Raw genomic sequence first — 24,662 nt, forward strand, 5'->3', positions numbered from 1 at the left:
CCTCTCCGGGCTGAACAATCCCAGCTCTGGCAGCCTTTCCTTACAGGAGATGGTGTCTCCTTCCTGCTGCAAAATCAGTGTGATTTGGTGCTCCTGGCTCCAGTTCTGCAGCTGTTCCATGGCAGGAGTGACTGTCTGAGTCCACAAGACATTCCACGGATCTCTCCCCATCTTCAATAATTCACTATTACCAACTCAAACTGGTGCTAGAGTGAAATAGGTTGTACCTTGCAGGAAAAGCTGACTGAAAGGAAGGTTTGTGTTTGACTGTGGGTAAGAAATGATGCTCAACGCCCTCCATTGGGCCTGGAAATCTGGATTCTTGCTCGGGGTTACTCCTGGTAGTGCTGTGAAGGGTAGGGAAGCTGAAAGGGCAAAAGGCTTAGTGAACACCATCAGTTATAAAAGCAAACAGGAGAACTCGCTCCTCCAAAGTGATGATTATAAATGGCTCAATTAAGTAAACAAAGAAGTAGTTAAAAAAACCCCAGCACTGACAGATATTAGATAATAAAATTAATTATAAACAGCAGCCAAAATGCAGCAAGTACGAACTAATCAAAATACTTAATTAGGCTTTGCAGTAGCTACTTTTCTCCCTACCACTCTTTATTACAATTTTATCTGGGGGTTGGTGTCTTTGGTAAGGCTCCAAAGTGTGTAATAACTGGTTTAAAATCCTTATGCTCCTACAAAATAATAATATTTTGAGACATGGTGCACTTCAGGCTGGTTCAGCACAGCAAGGAAGGAGCCCCTTGCCCTAAATGGAGAGATCTGAGGGCCAATGTTGCCCCTGCCCATTGTGTTCCTCTTGTGGTATTCAAAAGGCTTCAGGTACTTATCAAGATGTTAAATCTTGGCCTGACAGCTGCCATTTGGGTCACTGCAGGCAGTCTTCTCCAAGGAACACAGGTAATCTGATACGGCATTTAAGGAGTTAAAGATCTGTATGAACAAAAGCAAATCTGGGGGCAGAAAATAAACTAAAGAAGCAATTTAGTAAAAAGGTCTTGTAGATTGTAATGGATATATCAGTGTCCTCTGAGGTAAAACGTTAAAAACTAGATAAAAAAGAAAAGAAAAAAAAATAAAGGAAGTTTTATTCTGTTGAATTTGAGCAGCTAAGAAACAGCTACCCTGATTTGGTTTTGGCTCCTGCCCTAGGTTCAAGGTAGAATGTGATGGTGACTCCAAACCTCCCTGGGCAGCCCCTGCCAAGGCCTGAGCACCCTTTCCATGAGGAAATTGCTCCTGGTGTCCACCCTGAGCCTCCCCTGCCCAGCCTGAGGCCGTTCCTTCGAGCAGAGCCTGACCCTCACCTGTGAGAAAAGTGATAGAAGTCAATGCAGGGATGGCACTCAGGAGAAATCTAAAACCAAATTGGAAGAGGATTTTGGTGAGGACAAGATATATTCATCTATTCAGAAATAAATAAAGAAATGGGAAGATTATATATATATATCTATCTATATATATCTATCTATATATATCTCAGTTCTCTTTAATTGTTTTGTACCCAGATATAATTTAATGTGAAACTTCACAGATGTGAAGAAAACCAGAATTTTGGTTACCTAGAAGAGATTTCCAGCAGAGTTACTTGTTCTGTTCCATGTATGCCAAAGGATCTGTAGTCATTAGCGTCACTGGAGGATCTGCCTTTGCCAGAAAGTGCTCAGGCAAAAAAAAAAAAAAAAAAAAAAAAAGCCAGACAGCTGAATTTCATCAAATTCACAGATCCAGTTCCATGGAGATGTCAGAACAAGCGAATGGATGAGTTAAAAATGATCACAGCACAAAATTTCCATTTTTATTTTTGCTTGAGAAACAACAGAAAGCTGTGTACATCCTGCTGCTGGGGAAGGCAGAAATTATAAATCCAAAATAATAAATGCTGCATAAAAATAAAGCATTCACAGGCAGTTTGCTTTCGTACAGCATCTACAGCCAAAACTCACTAGCCAATGCTGTGAGATTTACTTCCAACAGAGAAAGCCACTTAAAATTCAGGAACTAATGTGATTTAATAAAACACAGCGTAACACACTCCTACTTTCATTTTCACAAATGAATATGAACCTCAGGAAACAACAAAAAAGCGTGTAATCACTTGAGCTCTCCATTTCACAAATAAATTGTGTGTAACCAAAACCACATCCCTGGGCTTGGGAAGTTCCTGTTTGGCTTGCACGGGCAGTTTCAGAGGAAGGAAGGATGTAGGAGCATTTCCATAAGTTTTGATGATGCTGTGGGCAGTCAGTTAATAAATAATCCTGACTCTCTGTGAAAATGCAAACCACCCAAATGTACAAGAATTTACAGAGTGAGAGATCCTGGTTTTATGAATGTCAATAGTAATTTTGCCTTTGATTCCAGAGGGTTAAGGCTTCACCCAGGAGGTTTCTACCCTCCAGCACTTCCCACTCCTAAGTGGTGGTAATAGCTTATAATTTAATTTCTGTCACAGCAATAATAGGGAAAAGCAACTCTCTTTCCCTCAGCACACTTTTTTATTGCACCACAGACTCCTAAATAGAAACCTGAATAACCACAGATCCAAAAGCTCTCCAAACCTGAGAGATTTGTGCACATCTCCTGGTGGAAATGGTTGGTTTAGTGATGTGGGTGGAGTGGGAGCTTCAGAAAAAGTTTATTAAAGGATCCCAGCCACCGAGTCACGAGGTGCTGAAAGGCCCCCCTGGCTTTCTAAACTTCACAGAGAGGAGCCTGGAGGGGCTGGACCCAGTCCTAGCCCCAGAGTTTTGAATTTTACCACTTTGTCCTGCAGGTTTTAATGATGGCAAATCAGATCTATTAGTACAAAAACAAGTTCTTTATTATGACAAATGTTTAGACAAAAAGGACTCCATCAGAATTATTTACCACACAGTAGAAAAGCTAAAGCTACATTAAAGCAATTATATTAAATTAGCAAGATAGAAACAATTAATAAGTAGAGATTGATGTGACTCACCCATAACAACACTCATGGCAGCTCTTTCTCTTAACCTCAAGGAGTAGCCCTGGTGGGCATCCCCGAATTCCCAAGGGAGAGATCTCCACATTCCTCCACAAGAAGGAATATGTTAGGGGAACCTTCCAGAAGGAAAGTGGATTGGACTTTCGTAGTGTAAAGGGGTTGACTGCCAGTCTTAGGCCTCCAGGTCCGTTTAGCAGTTCATCTGCCAAATCTTTGCCTCATGATCAGGATGTTCATGCAGGGTTAATTGCCAGATTGAGCTTTATCATAACTCAACAAAAACAACACATGGCCACCTCTCAATCCACCCTGGCACATTTGCAAACATCACATTTTTGAGCTGCTTGACCACGTTCCAGGGCAGAGCATCCAGGTCAAAGCATCCTGCCATGGTCAGTAGGATCAGAACCACAGCCACATGTGGAGCCAGTGGTCACCTGGGCAGGGGCACAGCCACAGCTTGGCTGACCAGCAGCAGGGACAGGCCAAGGAATGGATCCCTGCTGCCTTATCTAGGCCAGCCACAGAGCTGACCTGGTTTTGGGGACAGATCAATGCTATCACAACACAGAAATGCAGGCAGAGGGTGACACAAACTCCCCACCAAGGAGAGGGCATTTTCAATGAATCCTCTTGTGTTAATTCTGGCGTAAGCTGAGTTAAAAGAAGCAAACAAGGAAAAAGTGGGTGTGGAAATTGTGCAGCATCGGTGGTAGGCAGTGTGAGATTGCCCTCTCAGTGTAAGATGTGAACAGGAGGCAGCCAGGTTTGCCACTTCTATTTTGTACTGCACAGCAACGAGAAGGTTGGGGTTGTTTTTTTTTAATCAAGTGCCTCTCCAGGACTTAATGGAAGGTAATGCATAATAGATAATGTTTCCATGGGAGAAACAGCTGGTTGGAAGGAATTAGACAACAGGCTGGAAATATTTTTGCGGCTAATTCACTAGGTCAAAGCCAGTCCATGTTGGTTGCTATCAGAAGTTGCCACCATCTGTTGTTTGGTGGCCTTGGTGAGTCAGCTGCAGCTTGGTCCACCTGTTCCTGGTGCAGAATTCCATTCTCCTACCTGGGAAGAAGCACAGGAAAAGGTGTCCAGAGGTGTCTGGAGAAGGGCAGTGGAGCTGGGGAAGGGTCTAGAGAAGAATTAATGTGAGGAGAGGCTGAGGGAGCTGGGGGGCTTTAGCCCGGAGAAAAGGAGGCTCAGGGGCTTCTCACTCTACCTGACAGGAGTTGTAGTGAGAGGGGGATTAGATTATTCTTTCAGGGAAAAAGGGACAGGAGGAGAGGGAACGGCCTCAGGCTGGGCCAGGGGAGGCTCAGGGTGGACAGCAGCAGGAATTTCCTCATGGAAAGGGAGCTCAGGCCTTGGCAAGAGCTGCCCAGGGAGGTTTGGAGTGCCCATCCCTGGAGGTGTCCCAGGAAGGGCTGGAGGTGGCACTCAGTGCTCTGGGCTGGGGACAAGGTGGGCATCGGGCACAGCTGGGCCTTCATGGTCTTGGAGATCTTTTCCAACCTAAAAACTCCATTTCTGACTGCTTTTGCTGCCTGCCTTCCCTCCTGCCCCTCTGCTGGCTGTTCTCTCCCTCTGGTATTGAGCCCTGTGCCTTCCTGGCTTTGTTCTTCCCAGCATCCTCACCCTTCAGAGGGAAACCTGTAAGGTCCTGTTAAAAACAAACAAACAGGATAGCTCTGAGTTATCAGTCCTCTGGTAGCCCTTCCAAATGCTGGCCAGTGGCCTGAAGCAGTCTGGGCTTTGGCAGCACCCTGCAGTTTAAGCTGCCAATAATTTAGTGGATTCTTCCTGATTTGCCAGGGTCTAAATTACTTCCCTTCCAGTGCAGCTCAAGTGCTGAGAAACAGTTTGTTTTCTAGCAAAGCAGGAGCCTCCACTTGTGTGGCTTCTGTACTCCCCTCTGTCCCTCAAAATGTTTAAGGAATTCAGCAAGGGGGGAAATGCACTACCCTGAACTAAACTGTCAGGATTTCTGCTTGAATTGCAGCAGTAAAAGTTCTGAAATATGAGAGTATGAAGACACTTTCACTGGAAATGCTTTTTAATCCAAAACTACTCTTTTTTTAAAGAAAGACAATTTCCCTCTTGCTGCGTGGGATCAAATAGAAAGCCAGTTGAATAGAAATAGAAAGTTAATAGAAAGAGTCTCATTTACTTAATAGGTTTGAATCAGGTCCTTTGAGATTACTCATGGTTTTGAGAAGGAATTTTGCACTTTTCTGTCTCAACAGCATGTCCTGAGTCTCTGAGGGATGGATGCACGGACTGAGGCCAAGGTGTGAGGGTCAGTGAGGTCAAGTGTTGAGTCTTGCCCTTGGGTCACAACAATCCCATGGAGCTCCAGGCTGGGCAGAGGGGCTGGAAAGCTGGGAAAGGCCCTGGGGGTGCTGTGCCAGCGGCTGGACACGAGCCCAGGGGTGCCCAGGTGGGCAAGAGGCCACTGGCCCCTGGGCTGGATGAGGAATTGTGTGTCCAGCAGGAGCAGGGCAGGGATTGTCCCTCTGTGCTGGGCACTGAGAGGCCCCTCGAGGGCTGTGCCCAGTTCTGGCTCCTGCAGGAGAGCCCTGGAGGGGCTGGAGCGTGTCCAGGGCAGGGAAGGGAGCTGGGAAGGGGCTGGAGCCCCAGGAGCGGCTGAGGGAGCTGGGAAAGGGGCTCAGCCTGGAGCAAAGGAGGCTCAGGGGGGACCTTGTGGCTCTGCACAAGTCCCTGACAGGAGGGGGCAGCCGGGGGGGTCGGGCTCTGCTCCCAGGGAACAGGGACAGGAGGAGAGGGAACGGCCAAACCCTCAAATTTCCTGCTGAAAACCAGCATGGATTTGAACACATTGAGGCAGCTTTAGTTTATTCAGTTGACTCAAAAGCCCAGCTTGGTCTGTGGACAGGCCAACTGTGCAGTTCCAGTTGAGTTTTAATTGGTCCTAACTTTGTAAAAGGCTCTGTGGTTGAGCAGAAAACACCTCTGATTAGCAGCCCCTCTGCAGACCTGACTCTGCGGGGAGCTGGGTGTAAATTGGTGAGATTATAAATCCTCAGGCCTCACCTCAGTGACCACTGGCTGAGGGCTAATGGCTGGCACTAATTAGGGAATGTTTGGGTCCAGCTGCATGACTTGCTCTGCGTGTCATTTGTATCACGCCAGACGGCTTGGTTTGCACTCAGTGGGGAAAAGAAGGACTGATTGTGCATTTGTGGGGCTTTTCAACCCATATTCATTGCTAGAAACGTATTAACTCTCCTAATTAGCTGGGGATAAAAACCTGTTAACAGAGACCTTCTCGCTGGCCTGGGGAGTTCAGCAGAACTTTGCAATTCTTGCTTTTCTCTGTCTCCTTTTTGTGAACTGTCAGAATTTCCCCTCATCCCCATGGTTGCCTCTTTTATGGTTTAGATTGATTCCTTTTACTGGTTGGCTATATTTAACTCCCTTTGGAAATGTGTTTCTTCAGTGGGGTAGAGAGCAGTTAAATGTTAAGGGTTTATGACCTTGCTCATTTTTTTATCAGTTCCTTGGGAAGATTTATGTAGTATTTTTATCACCTCTGAAATGCTCTTGATTGTTGATGGCAGAAACTTCTCAGACCACTGGATATTGGTTGTCCATAAGGTGTTTTTTTTCCCCTCTACCCCAACAGCAGCAAAATGGGCTCAGAAGTTCTTCTGGGCTTTATGTCTCCATTCCTGGTACAGAAAGGAGGAACTGCTTCCTATAGGGATGTCATGAAAATATGGTACCATATTAAAATATGGTTTTTATGTACATAAACTGAATAGCACAAGTTATTAAATGTTAATATATATTAAATTATAATTGCAGCGTGTACTTGCATACTGATATATAAAATCCCCCCCTTCTGTTTATATAAACAGTTAGATCTTTGATTCTCTTGGAAACTTTGTGGGTTCAAACCCAGCTCTGAGTTCTTCCAACTCTGATTTCCTGCTGCTGGAATTTGCAGCATCACTTTTATTTAATAAAAGTGATATGAAATATCACTATATTTAATAGCAGAAGACATTTTGTTTCCTGCATGGCTTTGGGCTTTTGCACCCTGAAAATGCTGACTGTTTTCCACTTAAGACTTACTGCTGAGACTTGAGGTGTCCAAATAATGTTCAAAACAAAGCACTGGCTTGGAAGATGGAGGAGGACAGCCTGAACTTGTGCACCTTCTGTGCTTGTGACTCCGTGTCTACCCTGTGAGTAAATGATGGCAGCTTACTCAGCACCGTTTTCTCCTGGTTGTACCATTTTCTGGCAACCAGTCACTAAAATCAGCAGAGCTCTGGTGACGTGCAGAACTGCTGGGGATGTGGAGACAGGAGACGTGCAGATATTGAGGGAGTCTTAAGTCACCGTTTCTCAGAGTCCCTTCCTTTAGAAATCAACCTCTTACACTGAGTAGTGAAATCCTGCTCTTTGTCAGCAAGGCTCTTTCCCTGAGGGCTGGCAGAGGCACCTTCACCCTCCTGCGGTGGCTTTCTGGCCCTATTAGTTATAAATTAGGATTCTTTGATCTGGGATGTCCTAGCAATATGCTCTAGGATGGCCCTGCTTGGGACTGGACCACAGTGGTCCCTCCCAGCCTCATCCATTCTGGGATTCTCTGGGATTCTCTGGGACTCCTGGGCTCTGTTTCCAGCTCTGTCACTCATTTGATGCCTGACCATGGGAAAATTGCACCTTTTGCAAAGGAATTGCTCAGTCAGGAGAGTCTCCTGCATGGTGCTGCAGGCTCAGGCTCAGCTTTAGCCTCAGGTGGTGCTGAACCCCCTCAGGCCTGGCTTTGTCAGGCAGGTAGTTCTACACAGGCTCAAGCTGGAGACAAATCCCATCTGCTCTGCCAGCAGGTGACTGGAGCAGCCATGTGGGAGGGACAACAATTCCAATCTTCTGGGCGCCAGGCTCTTGTGTGACAACTCTGGGACAGCAGGTGGGATGTGCTGCAGATGGATAGCTTGGGAAAATCTCACTGAGCTCCTCTGCTCCTCAGGCAGGAGCACCTTTGGGTGCACTGCCCAGCTCTGGGCAGAGTTGGAGTTGGTCCCTCAGCCTTCTGAGCTGGTTTAATTTGTACCTGAATGTGTTTCTGAGGGCAAATGGTTTATTTATGGTTTAGCAGCTTGCCTTTCAGCTCAGCCCTGAAGCCACTTTGAAGAGACCACAGAGGTGGAGCCCTGGTGCTTTATGGAAATGCATTGCAGTGACAGAAGAAGGGGGAATGGCCTCAGACTGAGAGTAGGGCTAGATGGGATATTGGGAAGTAATTGTTCCCTGGGAAGGTGGGGAGCTGTGGCTGCCCCTGGATCCCTGGCAGTGCCCAAGGCCAGGCTGGACACTGGGGCTTGGAAGTGGAAGATGTCCCTGTCCCATCCTGGAACAAGATGATCTTTAAGGTCCCCATCCCAAAAACCTTTCCCTTCTCCTTCCCCTTCCCCAAACCCCTCTAGAATTCCATGATTCTCTGATCTCAAGCTCTTGTATGAACATCTCTCACTTATAAAACAGGCAGTGAAGTGAAAACTGCTTACGTGTGTGCTTATAATAAATTTTTCTCTGCCTATTTTAAGCAGAGTATTTGAAAAAAAAAAGAACCAACAAACCCATAACTTGCAAAACTTCCTGCTTTATATCCAACATTTTCTGGTGCAAAAGGTTAAAGGCAAAGCATATTATTGTTTTCACCTTCACTGGACACGTTTGCAAACAATCACATATGTTTAGGGGATTTTGGTGCCAGCTGTAGTTGTAACAAATGATACAGTATTTCATAAATAAGCTGTCACTTATTCAGCATCTTTATTTAGAGGTGCTAAACAAGAGACTTCTTCTCCCTGCCTGGTGGAACGCACATGGAGAGAAAAATGTGAGCAATGTAGCCCATGGAATCATTTCACTTCTCAGGGTTGGTTAGAAATGAGGTCCTAAAGCCAAACACTCAAGCTCAGGGACTCCTCCTGCTTTTAAAAGAGACCTGTGTGGGTTCCTCAGGGTCAAACTGAGCCCTGAGTGGGGCTAAAACTGATCCAGCAGCAGCTGGAATGAGTCACTTGGAGGTCAGGATTTTGTTCACTCTGGGATTGCACTTCTGCCTGTGACCTGGAGAAAACAAGTGAATATATATGTAAAATATCCACTGTTTTTGGAGTGTCACAGATATCACAGCTGTTATCAGGTGTTTGCAGAATTTATGTCCCATGCTGCTCTATACATCTTCATAGAGCAGCTTGCTTGGCATATGATTAATAAAAAAAATTAAAGGTTGGTGTTTTTTAAATTGAAAAAAAAAACTAAAATCAATTGAAGCGTGAATGTAAGAAAAATAAACTGTATTAATTCTGCTCAGCATTGGGCTTGGTATTTCCACAACTTGAATTCTGGAGGAATTTATGTTCAGCCTGTTTTTCCTGTTAATTACTTTTTGCATATAACATGAGAGCTCCTCATGAGTCGATTGCTTGCAGGGTTTCATGTAATGTAAACAGAATTCTAGCAGTGGAATTGGTAAACACTGTGCCACAGCTTTTTACCCTTTCTTTCCATCTCCACAGCCTTGAATTCCTCTTCTCACACACACATGAGGCTCTCCAAGCCCCTCTTGTGCTGGAAAGCCTCTGCATTCTGCATTGTGGAACAATTAAATGCTGTGGTAAGGATTGTTAGAAAAAAGCTTTTCTCACTGTTGCTGTTGTCAAAATTATTGTGAAACACATTCACTCTAACAAAAGTACCTCCAGCCTGGATTTAAAGCTGGAATTATAAGAATTCCATGCTGTCTGAATGGAGTTTGTCTTGAAATGCAATATTCATTTGGAGGAGGAAAGTGATGTTTTCCCTCATGTGGTGGCCAAGCAGGAAAGAAAGACCATTTATTCAAAAAGCAATTTCTCCCCTCTGCTCACGGAAAATACATTTTGGCCATGTCCTCTGTGCTACAGAGTCATTATTGGGTTTATTTCTTCTGAAATCACAAGTTGAGAGCAAACAAGTTGTACTCTCTCAGCAGGGTTTGGAACAGTGAAGAGGTGTAAACACGTGTTGGGTTCTGAGCATTATTCATAATTAGAATATGTGACGAGAAAAATTAGAGAGCACCCAGATGGAAAGTAAATGTTTCAATCCTTCTACATGACACACAGTGGAGGTTTATTTATTTATTTTAATTTTTTTTTTTTTTTTTCACTTGGGAATTCAGTATTTGGGTTTGATGTAGTCGGTGCAATTAACTCAGATACTTCTGAGATCATATATCTCTTGGGTTGGACGGAATTAGAAATGCCAGCTGTGCTTTCGTGCTCATTTGCACATGCACAGCCCCCACAGTGTTGTTCCCAGGGACAACAGCCTGATGGGGCTTTCATGGATGGACTGGGAAGATGAGTCAGCCTTTTTGATGGCTGTCATTTCCCCAGGATTAGCAGCCAAATCCTCCAGCCTTTGTCGTGCTTAAGGAGTTAAGGGGAATACGGGGCTGCATCCTACTAAAAAATCCTAATTCCGGAGAGAATGGCTTCAGTGGTGAATACCTTTTGTAGTTAAAATTGCAGAGATTTCACTGGAGGTGGCTGTGTGAATAATAACTAAGGGAGAAAAAGTTGTAAACACTCCCTGATGTTTACTTTTATGAAAAAATTGGGTTTTAAACATCATCAAATTGGGAAAACTCATACATTTCCTATCTCTGTGGACCTACGGGATCCAAATGTGACCCAGTCCATTCACTTTAAAAAAGCAACACCTTTGCCTTGATTTCTGTCTCTACAAGAGAATTGTGTCGGTTACTTTTGGTCCATGCTGAGATTTTAAGGTTTGAAAAGGTCACCCAAAAAGTCTGATATTGCATCCTTCAAAGAAGAACCTTTGATTAAAGCTTCTATTCCAAATAATTCCCCTCATCTTCTTGTGAATGGAAGGCATCCCGTTGTTTTTCACACAGGACTGATCACACTTCTGTTAAAAATAAGTGTCTTAAATCTGCTGCAAATTTATTTATACACCATTCATAAGGCCCATTTGCACCAGACTGAAGTTTCCTTCATTATCAATTATTTTCTCATCCCCAGGATATTTAGCAACATTAGTTGGGTCTCTTGATGCATCACACACAGATGGTCCAGTCAAATACCCACATCTTACACTGTGCAGTTGTTTTTCCAGCCATTGGGTAAATTTATTTTTCCTGTAGCACTCTCCCACTTCCCATTTTCCCCGTGGACCACGGAGCTGACCATAAAAAACCCATATCACTCTTGCCACTGCCATTGTAAAATCATATTTTCGCTGCTCCTCCCTGTGGAAACACAAAGATATTATAATTTTAACATATTTTTTGTTGAGCTCTGTGACTCCTGTGACTTTGAGACTTGCACAAGCTCTGCCAGTGTCTATTCTTGAGGTCTACGTTTTCCTGGCAGGAAAATACAAGCTCTTCTCCTACAACTCTGCTTTTTCCACTCTCTACCTGCAGAATACCTCAATATGTTCAGCTCAACAAGCAAATCAGGTGGCTTTGTCTAACTGCTCAGTCCTCAAAGTTATTTGCCAGTCACTGTGCCCTCCACAAATTTCATAAAGAGTAATTTTATGTCTCGCACTCTCACCACATCAGGGAGAGCTGAGCAGGCAGAAAAGTGTCTTGTATGAAGAGCCTGAATTGCAATGATTCATTTGTATGGCTCTGTAACACTCCATTGTTATTTCCCTCTGCTGATTTTCCAGCTTTTACATCTCAGGGTTTTGTCCTGAAAGCAGTGCTGGAATGTAAAACACACTTCACAAGCGAAGGTTGATTTTATTTCAGTCCAAATCCATCATTTATATACCCACTAAATTCTACCAGGGCACCATCTGGTGAGGAGACAACGGGGTTGAATTACACATAATGCAATTATGGTGTGAAAACACAGCCGTCTCTGCTATTCATTAGGTTGTATTCCTAAAATACTTAGTAAAGATTAGAATGTAAACTAATAATACTTTTCATTAGGCCCGTAAAAATATCTCTGCAGATTTCACAGTGTGTGCATCTCTTAAAAATGTGAGGCAGTGTTCATTGAAGGCATAAAAGATGGACCAAAAGGGACTTGAAATGCAGCTTCTTGACCTTCCTCCCACGTTTTTTGTGGGTTTTAATTTTAATCCATTAATTTTAATGATGTATCTGCTGAGCATCACCCCTGACACGTGACACTACATCAAAATATAGGTGGAATTGTTTTATACAGAAGTGGTAAAGTTTGAAATTCATCAGGAAAAGGAGCTGTTGGAAGGTATTGATCAAAACATTTTGGGCTTCATGGGGAATTTTCTGGGAATTCTTGCTGGAATTTGGAGCGTTGTGTTCTGCCTCATGTCCCTCAGTAATCAAACCATCATTGTACACAGATATTCCTGCAGTTTATGCTGGGTACACTTTCATCTTCATTCAGCTCTTTATGCTTTAAAACACACCCTGAGAGATTTTGCTGTTGTTATTCCAAACAGCTTTTTTCCCATGTTGTATTGGACTGGAATCTGGAAACCTGTATTTCCAAAGGATTTTCTGTGACTTGCTTGGAGCCACCTGGGCCAGTGGAAAATGTCCCTGGTTGGAACTGGATGAGCTTTAAGGTCTCTTCCAACCCAAACCATTCTGTGGTTCTATCTCCATATATTTATTTAATGTGAGCACATCTTTTTAAGGTGTGAACCCAGGAAGATTATGAAAATATAAGATTAAGAGAGAAGCTGGACATCCAACATATTAATAGGATTGGTTTTTTCCATGCATGCACAAATATTTGTACATATTTGCCTCTACCCTACAAATGATAAGGAAGTCCTAAATCCACTTCCCATATTTATTCAAACCTGTAGTTTCTTTATATATATTTAAATACATAAAATATTTATATATATATATTTATAAGTGCACATATTTTATTAGGCTTGTGTGAAGAACACACAAGTTACGTTCTCTGAATCAGATTTTAAATGCAGGCACTTTATGGAGTGATAAATAACACAGCTCCAAGTGGGAAGAGTCATGATTAATATCCATTCTGGAATTTTCATTTGTGAGGGAACAGATTTCCTGGCTAAAAGAGACTGGAATTGTGCACATCAGTTTAAGCTTTTATGTTTCAGGTTATGAGGGAGATTCTGATAAAAAAATCTGTTTTGTTTTCCTTGTTTCTGCCTGCTACTGAGAACAAAACCTTTTAACAAAAGGATAAATAATGGCAAAGAATATTGGGGTGGGATTTTTGGTGGTTTTTTAATCATTTTAAATCAAATTAAAGTTCACTTGGAGGTACCTGATTTTAATATTATTTTATAAGAGGTTATGTTGAGAAAAACAAGAATAGTGATGATTTTTCTTCCTGTGACAGGATACTCACACAATATAGATAAAAATTGAATGTTTCTATTAAGTAAAGGAAGTCTTTGGATCCATGACCAATTTTTTTCTTCCCTAGGAAAGGTGGAAGCCTGAGCAGGATCTTTTCATATTGCATTGGTGGCTATTTTTTCTGGTTTAATGGACTCACAGGAGATCCTAAGGTGGCAAAACAAAATATACTTTGACTTAATGCTATAAAATTCGTGACCTGGGAAGAGCAGTGCTCACTTTAGTAAGAAGAAATTTGATTTTTCAAAATACAGATGTCTCATTCTGGCAGATTTTACCTGGCAATATCTATCAAATATAAAGTGGTTCTTGATTTGAAGGAATTACCTCTCAGAGGCACAAGTTTAGGTCATTCAAATTGCTTTAGTCTGTGGGCTTCATTTCCAACAGCTGAGCCCTCAGCTCACTGAATTTCTTGTTGCTGCTGAGGTTAATTTATCAGAAAATAAAAATAGACGTGAAGTTTCACCCAGAAAAGCCTGTGTTTGTTTAAATTCTGCTAAGGTTTTTTTAGTCATAAATATTGCTGGCCTCCAAATGAGTTGTGTGGGAGTAGGATTCCTATGTGTCCATATTGCCTGCAGGATAATTTGAAGTTGATGTATTTTTTAAACTTCATCTCACCAAATGTAAATGAAAGATGCATGGTGGAATTCATTAACTTGGCTACAGACAGGATTGCTTTTCTTCTTGGGTTTTTTTTCCTCAAGCTTGCAACTGTAGAAGTGATAGGTTGGCATGGAAATTCATGTCTTGTTGGTATGAAAATCTTTTTCAGCTTCACTTGGGGATGTTGTAATTCAGAACCTGTTTGGGTGCATAAGGCCCAGACCTATAAACTCTGCCTATTTTTTTTTTTTTTTGGTCCCCTGGACAAATAAAACCAAAAATCCATCTTTTCCATGATTCCCTGGCAGCTGTTTCTTGGAGGCACCATTTATGTTTGCAGGGATAAATTGTTCACTACCTGACTTTTGACTATAGCTGTAAATCTGTGACAGAGGGGTGCCCTCAGCCACCTTTTTTTTATGACCATTGAACCAAAACTTGCCAATCCCTTGAAGAATAGAACAGCACTAACAAAAAGTCTCTGCTGGCCTGGCAACAACATCACACATTGCTGGCACAGCTGCAGAAGATTTTCACACTGCTGCCCTGACTCATCCCGTCCCTCTACATTTCCCTGCATGCAGGATCCGTTCCTTAGGATTTGGAGGGGTGATTTTTCACTCAAGTCTTTCAGGAAATGGCTTTACCTAGCAACAGTAAATAAGTCAGATGATGAACAAAGCTAAAGTTACCACACAGGTTCCATCGCTGCTTCCGGGCTTCTTAACAGAGCGTGATGGGCAGAGCTGTGAATATATTTACTTAATGTGAGCTGTAAGTCAACTCAGATACAAATCTTGAGATCCTAAGTACAGCCTGATCCCTTATGAGCTGCAGAGTTTTGATAGCTGACTCAGGGTTTAGACTATTTAGCATCAGCAAAAGCCTAATATTTGCAGTGGAGCTGACACGAAAAGACTCTAACCAGGGATTTCAACAGCTTGGTATTTAAATGTTTGGTACTTGCAGGTACCAAAGCCTGAGGCAGGATAAAGAATTCATCACACCATTCATTTTGTAGTCCATTTCATATTCAATCACAGCGTGCATTGTCATTTATGGAAAAATCAAGAGATTTTGAAAGATATATTTTGGGATTTGCTTGGGGAAGCTGTTAAAAATAACTGCATTAAGACCTAGGGAATGGGAAAGGAGAAAAAAATGCCATTTTTTTTAAAGGTGTCCCTGTCCAAACTGGGACCAACAAGAGGAAAGCCAACGTGTGCCCAGGTAGACAAGGCCACTGGCCCCTGGGCTGGATGAGGAATTGTGTGTCCAGCAGGAGCAGGGCAGGGATTGTCCCTCTGTGCTGGGCACTGAGAGGCCCCTCGAGGGCTGTGCCCAGTTCTGGCTCCTGCAGGAGAGCCCTGGAGGGGCTGGAGCGTGTCCAGGGCAGGGAAGGGAGCTGGGAAGGGGCTGGAGCCCCAGGAGCGGCTGAGGGAGCTGGGAAAGGGGCTCAGGCTGGAGCAAAGGAGGCTCAGGGGGGACCTTGTGGCTCTGCACAAGTCCCTGACAGGAGGGGGCAGCCGGGGGGGTCGGGCTCTGCTGCCAGGGAACAGGGACAGGAGGAGAGGGAACGGCCTCAGGCTGGGCCAGGGGAGGCTCAGGGTGGACAGCAGCAGGAATTTCCCCATGGAAAGGGAGGTCAGGCCTTGGAAAGAGCTGCCCAGGGAGGTTTGGAGTGCCCATCCCTGGAGGTGTCCCAGGAAGGGCTGGAGGTGGCACTCAGTGCTCTGGGCTGGGGACAAGGTGGGCATCAGGCACAGCTGGGACTCGATGGCCTTGGAGTCCTTTTCCATGCTAAATCATTCTGTGATCCCACGGAGGTGTTGGGTTCCAGGTATCTTGTGAAAGAGATTTCTCAGTTCTGTGGTTACAGTCTGGCATTTTAGAAGTTTTTGGTTCTGTTGCATTTAGCCAAAAGTTGCTCAGCACAGACCCTCACAGAGAGCAGCTGATCTGGCACCAGGTTTGTTTGAGTTTCAAAAGCTGCAAGGTGTGGTCTGGTGCCAGAGAAATTTGAAATCCAGAAAGTTCCAGAGTACTCAGAGGCCTTCTTGTAACCTATAGCTCCAAATGATCATGGAAAGATGAGAGAAGAAGCATAGACTGATACAGGACAGGAAATTTGTTAAGGAGCAGCCCAGCAGGATAAGATTTGAGGGTGGAAAAATGGATCATTTGGAGATGAAGGGAGCACCTTGTCAGAAGGGAAAGAGGAGAATAAACTATTGTGAAAACAAAAGTCTTTTGCAGAGAGATGGGGGCAGGGCTTTGCTCCTCATGGAAGGGACACCACTGAAGGAACAGAGAACCTCCAGCCACTAAGAACAGGTCTGAGAGGAGCTGTGATTTCATAGCACACTTTGGATCACGGTAATTTAAGTGGATGAATCCTGGTGCTTTTCCAAGGAGTTGCATCCCTTAGAGCGCGGAGTGACAACCCTTCCTTTGGTTTTGTAAAAACTTCTGAGGGAGTTGGTGCAATTATTTTATCTAACAGTCATGTAAGCCCTCAGGGTGGGATTTCCTTCACTTGACTTCAGACAGATCCCAACAAGACATCTGCAGCTGTACAACTCACCTGGGACTCTGTGGAGTCAGTGCAGACAGCTGCATTTTTCCTGGAAGGGATTCTGCTGTTTTAAATCTATCTGAAATGTCTACCTGAGGAGGAGATGAGTGATGCTGCAGCCCGTTTCTGTCTAAACCCACCTACACCGTTCACTGCCTGCTGTTTAGTGCCTCATGCATATTGAAAATTGTTGTTTGCCGTTTCTCCTGCTTTAGTGAAAGCTTTAACTGAGTTGTCTCAGGCACAGGGATTGTTCTGGAGAATTTCTTGGCTATTCTCTCAGGCAGAAGTATTCTCACAGCAGTCTGTACTGCCTTCAAGTTTGGGGAAGGCAAAAGAGGGGGGAGAGAGAGTGAGTGAAGGGGATTAAAGTAATTATCCTAGTAAACAGAAATATGTGTTAAACGTTTCCTGTGGATAACAATAATTTATTCAGTTCAAGACTTCGGAGAGCTAATTAAAATCACAGTTTTACAGTGCAAGCTTCCAGTGGAACTATTTTCTCCCAGAAGGTAGGAATATCAGAGTATTTTTAGGCAGGGAAGAAATTGCTTGAGCTCGTAATTATATGGGATCTTTGCTGACATGGAAAGACTGGCAAAGTCAAGATGTGCAGGCAGTAGTTGAGATCTTCCTGCAAAGAACTTTTACTCAAAGCAAATTCTCCTTGGTTTGGTGATCAGAACTGGTGACCCAGAGTTTATGCAGCAGGTTTGGGTGTTTTGCTGGGTCTCTCAATCCAGTATTGCCAGAGTGGAAGATTGGGATGCACTGCACAGCTTTTTTTTTCAGGCTTTTAAGAACAGAGGTAACAGATGTCACATATTTTCATCTCCCCTTTCTGCATGATCTATATTCTCATGGAATCATTCCAGTTGGAAAAGGCCTCTAAGGTCAACAAGTTCTGTTCACCCAGGATCATTGTGTTCCCCCTAAACCACATCCCCCAGTGCCACAGCCACACATTTTTTGAACTATTCCATATCACACCCATTGCTAATTCCTCTGAATGAAAAAAGGCAACTTGGATTTTCTAAAAGTCCTTAAAAAGCCAAATAAAATCCCCAAAAGGCCCTTCCAAAACCTCAAGCCTCACAAAGACTAAAACATGGCACTTGTTATATCCCCTTTCAGCAGTTAAGGACAAGGAATAACAGAGCAATAAAAAGGACTGGAAGTTAAATAACCTAAACAAGCTGGGTGAATTTGTGGACCTGTAGAACTACTTTGTTCTCTTAGAAAAATATCTTAGCTCTCTTAATAAAATATCTGCTTAACAAGATAAGAACTTGGCCCCATCAGAGCGTTTTCCATTTACATTGTATCACTAAAATAACTCTCTGAATGTTGGCACACTGACATTTCTAACTCTTGGTCACAGTGGAAAATGCTGGGATGCAACTGGGGTTTGCTTGCCTTAAGACTGAGATTGCAAAGCCTGGAACACCCCTTTTTTTTTTCTTTAATCTTTGTGATCAGTGGTGGAAAGCCTCTTTTATGAATGTGCACTCACACCCAGTATCTTCCAAAGAGCCAGTTTAAGTCTTTAAAATCTTTAAATCTGATTTTAATAAAGGCAGGTCAGAGTTACAAGAGGGAGAGCATGAGGCTTATGGGGTGATAGGTGGAAAAATTAAAAAAATAATGCTTAAGAAATTAAGAGAAAAAACTTTAATTTCTGTGCAGTGGGGAAATGTGAAAACCTCAGAGAGAAACCAAGGATTTTGCAGTGTGTGATTAAAATAACCCCAAATTCTAACCCTTCAAAAGTCAGTAACATGATAGACTGACCTAGCCTTTTTAGGCAGGGCTTTATTTTTTAAAATTGTAAAGCTTTTTTTTACAATGACCAGATTTGCCCTCTGGGCTCACCTGTTCAGGTTTGAGAGGACAGTGTTATTCTGGAGATGATTTGCTGCAGTTTTGGGGGGGTTTTTTAGGGAAAAAAGGAGAAAAGTTTTTAAAATGCAAGTGAAACTGCCTTGTTATCTGTGCATTTTATGATGCTCAGCAAGAATCTGGCAGTTTTTAAAAATATACTGAGTGAAACATGTAGTGAAGTCTTATTATTTGGACTGTGGGATTTGCTACCAAATTTACTACGTTTCATTTATTAGGAAAATCCCCTGAATTATTAACACAACCAAGGGATCTTCGGGATAATGAACAAAGTATATTATGAGCAGCTTTATGCTTGCTTATTGCTTGTCTTTGATTATTCATCAATTTGCAGTCCGTGGTAATTCACAATTCATCTGCCAACCATTAATGTGAATTACTGCCAGGATTATGTCTGTTTGCTGCACTTCCTTGCAATATGAAAGAGAATATTGAACAGTCAATTGTCCAAGATGTGCCTTTACTATGCACATAACCAGAAAAAAACCCATAAGCATAGAACTTGTGGATGTACTTTAAGATCTGTCCTGAGTATTGTTTTTATTTTATGAGCCTTAAGGGAAAATCTGTTCAAGAATTGCCTTTACATTTACTTTCCCTGCTAGGAGAAAGGGGAAATGGAAAAAAACAATTAATTCCTTCATGTACACACCAGCTAAAGGGAAAATGTCATAAAATCACAGAATCAGTGTTGGGAAGTGTGGTAAAGCTCAGTGTTATCCTTCCTTTATATTAATTAACTCTTTTTTTAAGGTGTTAAAAAGATGACTATCCACTCAAATCCCTGTCATTTGGTTATTTAAATAATCATGTTTTATAATCTTTACTTGATTCAATATACCTCCTTTTCTACTTGCATATTTAGAGTTTGCATTGGGTTTTTTCCTCTGCTTTATCAAGTCTTGAAATTTTTGAGCAAACTTGAGGAAACTTTATTATAGTGCAGATGTCAAACTTCCTGTGAAGTTATTGGAAGGTATTTTCTGTTTTCCCTAACTCCCATTAAGACAAGTAGGATTCAACAATAAGATTTATAACTACACCCTGGCCTGATGCTGAAGTGTAAAAGTGATTTCATTAAATTACAAATTTACACATCTTACACTGTTTATTTGATTAAGGCTTAAAAGAATAAACTTCTATTCCACTAACTGTGCAAATTACTTCTAGAGCCTGGACACGAAAGCTCCCAACATACATCATTGTCAAACATAACTCACTAATTACTAATTCACTTCATTAAGTAACAGCTGCCACAGAGGGAGAGAAAGAAGGAAAGTGTAGCTAGATCAAAATAAAAGAGGGTCGTGTGTGTGTCCATTGCACAGTCAAAATACTTCCTTATTTTCAATTAGGAGCAACTGTGACTCCAAAACCCTGCTTTGTAACAGTAAATGAAATTTAAACCCCCAGATGTGGAATTTTCACATTCCTGCACTGCTGCACAATTTACTCTGCACAGGTAGCTTGTCTTAGGCATTTAAAAATAGACTTTGTGTGTTTTAATTAAAAATTACTGTGTGAGAAATTCTGCAACTCTTCGTCAGAAAGTTTATGAGAAATTTAGCATTAGCAGAAATTTTCAAATGAAAACTGCATTCCCAACACCTTCTGGTGGGTCCTTTCATCACTTGATCAGCTGTTCTGTCTGTTGATTCCAACAACAACAACATCCAGCTCAGTGAGAAGGAAATTAAATTTCAAATATTGAGTCCCTATAGGGAATGTCTCCTCGTGGTTCCCTTAATCAAAATACGCTCCACTTCAGAGAGGAAATTAAATCAAGGTGGCCAACTTCCCTCTCCTCTGTCTCCCCCCATGAACAAGTCAGCCAGAACTGCACTGATTTATTGAGGAAAAGAGTAATTTTCAAGGGGTAAAAAGTGCATTTGGAATGGAAGCACAGTGTCCCTGCAAAGCAGAGCAGAAGACAATTTCTATTCCTGCACAAATGTAGCAGAAAATCTCTTTGCAGTATTACCAAAGGTGTTACAAATATCCCATGTGGAGGAGGATAAATAGTCCTGCTCTGGGATGTGAATCCAGCCAGGTGGGCAGACACGTGTGGCAGGGAATGTAGGGATGGATACAGATTAAAGTTTGTTTTCTGGCACTTGCTGAGCTCAGTGTGTGAAGTGTGAGGTGCTTGGAATGCCCCTGGTCTTGGAGGAGAGCTTGGACTCTCAGGATCTCCTGAGGGAGGCAATTCCTGCTCACAGGGAGGTCCCAGGAGAAGTCAGACAGGCTGGAAACCAGGAAAATAACCAAAAAATTCCAGGGATGACCCTTATCCAGGTGCTAGACATCCCTCAAAAGTTTTATCACAAGCTGATGGCCACCAGCTGTGTATTAAACCTTTGTGGACTTTTTTTCCCTTTTACTGTTTCCATGAAAAATCTCCAACACTCGGAGCAACATTTTCAACTAATTTTGTGAGAGAAGACTCAGGTAGGAAAATAAAGTGCAGAAAACAAAAGGGATTGTTTGGTGCTTAATAGGAGGACTTAGGGGGAGATGTTTAATGTCAGGTAGGGGAATGAAACACCTGGATCCTGCTCATTTTCTGTGGGACTCAGTTGCCATCTGTGCCTGCAGAGTCCAGCCCTTAACATTTTCATTTAAAATCCGGTGCACAGTTAAAACAGCTCAAAATCAATGTAGGTTTTCATCCAACCCAACTGGGTAAAAAAAAATTAGTTTGAAAACTGTAGCACCTTTTGTCTCGGTTCTATGCAAAACCATCCTTCAAACTAAATATAGCAGTTTTTATTCCCCAGCTCTGAGTGCAGAGAGGAAAACAAAGAGACCTATGTCTGTGCACAGGATTAGAAGACTGGAGACAGGATTTATTTCAAAAATAACCAGCCCCTGGGCTGAGAGCTGATCGCTGGGAGTCCTGCTACTCTGTTCAGCTGATTCAACAGAGCATGAGCTGGAAAAGGCAATGTGCAGACGCCAGACTAAAGTCTAACTATTAAAACACCTCCTAATGAACCAGCAGTGCAGCATATGTCTCCCTGTCAAAAGCAAACCGTTTAACAAACATTACCTTAGGTAATTTATGCCGTTCTGAGGGTGAGTCACAGAAAGTTGGTGATTCAGTGACCTATCTGGGTCTTGCTATTGTTAGATTGCCAGCTCCAGTTCCTTTTAAGTGCCACTCCAACAATGCGACTGATTAGGAGAGCGAAGCCTTATCAAAATAAAGCTATAAAAGGACTATTTAGCATGTTTGTTTGGAAATGCAGGCTAAATCCTAAATCTAGGGCTTATCTCAGCACCGAGGTGTCCAATCAAATGATGTTTTATCCAGTAGCAAACAAAGTGGGCTTTGCCCTCACCACTGCACACTCAAAATGCATCCCCAAAATCTACAGAACTGTACTTGGAGGCATTCTGTCCTAGGGGAGGTTTAACAATTCTATGCAGAGATAATTAGTCAGACAATTTTGTGTCCGGAAATTTAAATTGTAATACTGTCAGCTGGTTCACCTGTTCCTGCTCAGTTCATGTTCATGACCAGTCCATGAATATTTCCTAGACCCATCTTCCATCACTGAGGAGAGAGAAATTACATTTTGGAGAGTTTAGTTTTGAACTTCTCTCCAAATCATAAAATCACAGAAGGGTTTGGGTTGGAAGGGAATTTAAAGCTCCTCCAGTGCCACCCCTGCCATGGCAGGGACACCTTCCACTGTCCCAGGCTGCTCCAAGCCCCAATGTCCAGCCTGGCCTTGGACACTGCCAGGGATCCAGGAGCAGCCACAGCTGCTCTGGGAATTCCATCCCAGCACCTCCCCTCCTTCCCAGGGAACAATTCCTTCCCAATATCCCATCTAACCTCACTCTCTGGCAATTTGAAGCCACTCCCCCTTGTCCTGGCACTCCATCCCTTGGAAATAGTGCTCCTCCATCTTTCTTGTGGAGTCCCTTCAGCCCCTGCAAGGCCACACTTAGGTCACCCCAAAGCTAAATAACTGCAGCAAAATGATTTCTTGCAGTATATTTTTCAAGACAGTGGGTTGATGCTGGAAGACAGACTCACAAACTAAGAAAAAAAAATATTAGTGTTGTTAAAGAGAAGTATAAGAAGTCACTTAAATGGCTCCATGCTGGAAAAGTTATAAGGCCCCTTGGAATTTAATTCTCCATTTATCCTGAAGCAGCAGCAGACAATGACAGTGAGCAAAATAAACAAATATCTCTCATTTTCACTGTTTAGTTCCTGGTGGAGATGTGGGGACACTGAAGGTTTTCCATAAAGGGCCACAGAGATCATCTTTCTTTCATTGTTGTGAAATACAAATTGTCTGCTACAACACCCTGTACAGCTAGTGGGTTGTGATTCCTGCTTACAGACCCAATCCCAGCTCCTCCAAACTCACCTTCATGTTTTATTGTCTTGGGGTGACCTTATGATGTGTATCCCATATCGCTGCCTATGCCCAGAAATTAATTTCTGTGCCTTTCTGTGCCTCTAAACTGAGCCTGAGAGGGAGAAGGAAAAAACTGAGCAAAACTTTTTCAGGGCAGTTTGCAGCTTGTTCAAGGTCACACAGAGATAGCAGGTTTTGGGTTTTTTTTTTTCCCCAGCTGTGGCAGGGGAGCGAGGAAGCACCCGGGCTTGCTGTGTTCCAGTCAGCTTTTGGGCAGTTGTTTCAGTTTCTGGTTCTCCAGAGAGAGACTGAGAGTTGGACTTTGTTTTTCCTTCTCTGGAATTCCGGATTTTCTCCCTTTTATACTGGACTGCTTTCAACCTCAGAGCACATCGGGAGGACTTTCCACTGGGCACAGAGGGCCTGGCCCTGGCCCAAGCCCCAGCGCCGAGGAGACCAAAGGGAGGACTCTTAACACTTTTCCAGGTTTTTCCTCCACAGCGAATCATTTTATTATTTAGCCTTATTTTCCTTTTCCCGTGTGTTTGGTAAATAAATAGTTTTATCTCCTTCACTTTCCTTCGAGGAAAATTTATTTTTTCCCGAACCTGGGGGGGAAGGGGTGGTTGTGCCTTCTCTCAGAGGATATATTTCTAAATTTGGCCAAACCGGAACATTTATATAGGAACACACTTTGTGGTTGCATTAAATGACTGCATTTGAGCAAAGGTGGACAAGCTGAAGAGAGATTTTTCACCACATTAAGCTCAGGTGTGGCTTATTCATAGAGGGCACAGAAAAACAGGTAAGAGCCCTTCATACAACAGCTGATACAGGATGGCAACTCGTGTGTGCTCTGTGTTTCCCCTGTATTTCCCCTGAAAACAGGATGTGATTTATGCAAGCGTGGCTTTTTCAATGAAAGCTGGTTGAGTAAACTCAAGTTACCTTTCCTTTCCTGCCTGCAAGGCACATGTAAGAGAAGAGCAGCAGATGCATATCACATTCTTATTGTTTCTTGGTATCCCAGGCAGGGCAATATTTGTTTCTCTGGCAAGGTCTGACTGGGCTCTTTCTAAAATTGGCAGCTGTCACTGACTTGAATGGGTTTAAAATTCGAGCTAAAAATTTCTCTTTATGTAAATAAGCAACATATTTTATATTCTCAGCCAGTATCCTCTAGCACAGCCTGAATGTGTTTGTGAACAACCCATCATTACATCTTAAAAAAAAAATAAAAAAACCTCAACATTTGTTTGTTTGTGTAACATTTGTTTTAACTCTGTGAATTGTTTATGCTTGGTGGGAAGTGATCACAAAATCTGAATGATTTGGGATTATTTTGGGGACATCTATGGTAGTGCTGACTCTTGATTCCTCTACTTGAGCACACTAGTCACTCTGAGTTTCTGTCCTCACTACAACTGGGCTGCAATAATTAATCTTAATCTGGTATCTGATGCTGGTGTTTGAAAGCAGCAGAATTTGCAGGGCTGTCACTACAGGCGTGTGAGTCACATCCCATCCTGAAGTTTTTGGTTTGTGCCACTTGCTGTGGGTAACATTTACAGTCAGCTTTGCCACAGAATGGTAATTCCTGCATGGTGTTCTCCATGAGCCAAATATTGTGCAAATATTCACTACCTAAGCCTTGTAGAACATTTCCTGTGAGTAAATACGTTGTAGTCCTCAGAGGGGCAGGTAGGAGACAGTGAGAGGGAAAGAACTGCTCTCCTCCCTTCCTCTGCAAAGAGCAGGAACAGTTTTCCCTCCTCTCACAGATTTGTGTGAAGTGTTTCCCTCGTTTCCTGGACTGTG

Source organism: Aphelocoma coerulescens, chromosome 1, assembly GCF_041296385.1.
Source record: "Aphelocoma coerulescens isolate FSJ_1873_10779 chromosome 1, UR_Acoe_1.0, whole genome shotgun sequence".
Classification (NCBI taxonomy): Eukaryota; Metazoa; Chordata; class Aves; order Passeriformes; family Corvidae; genus Aphelocoma; species Aphelocoma coerulescens.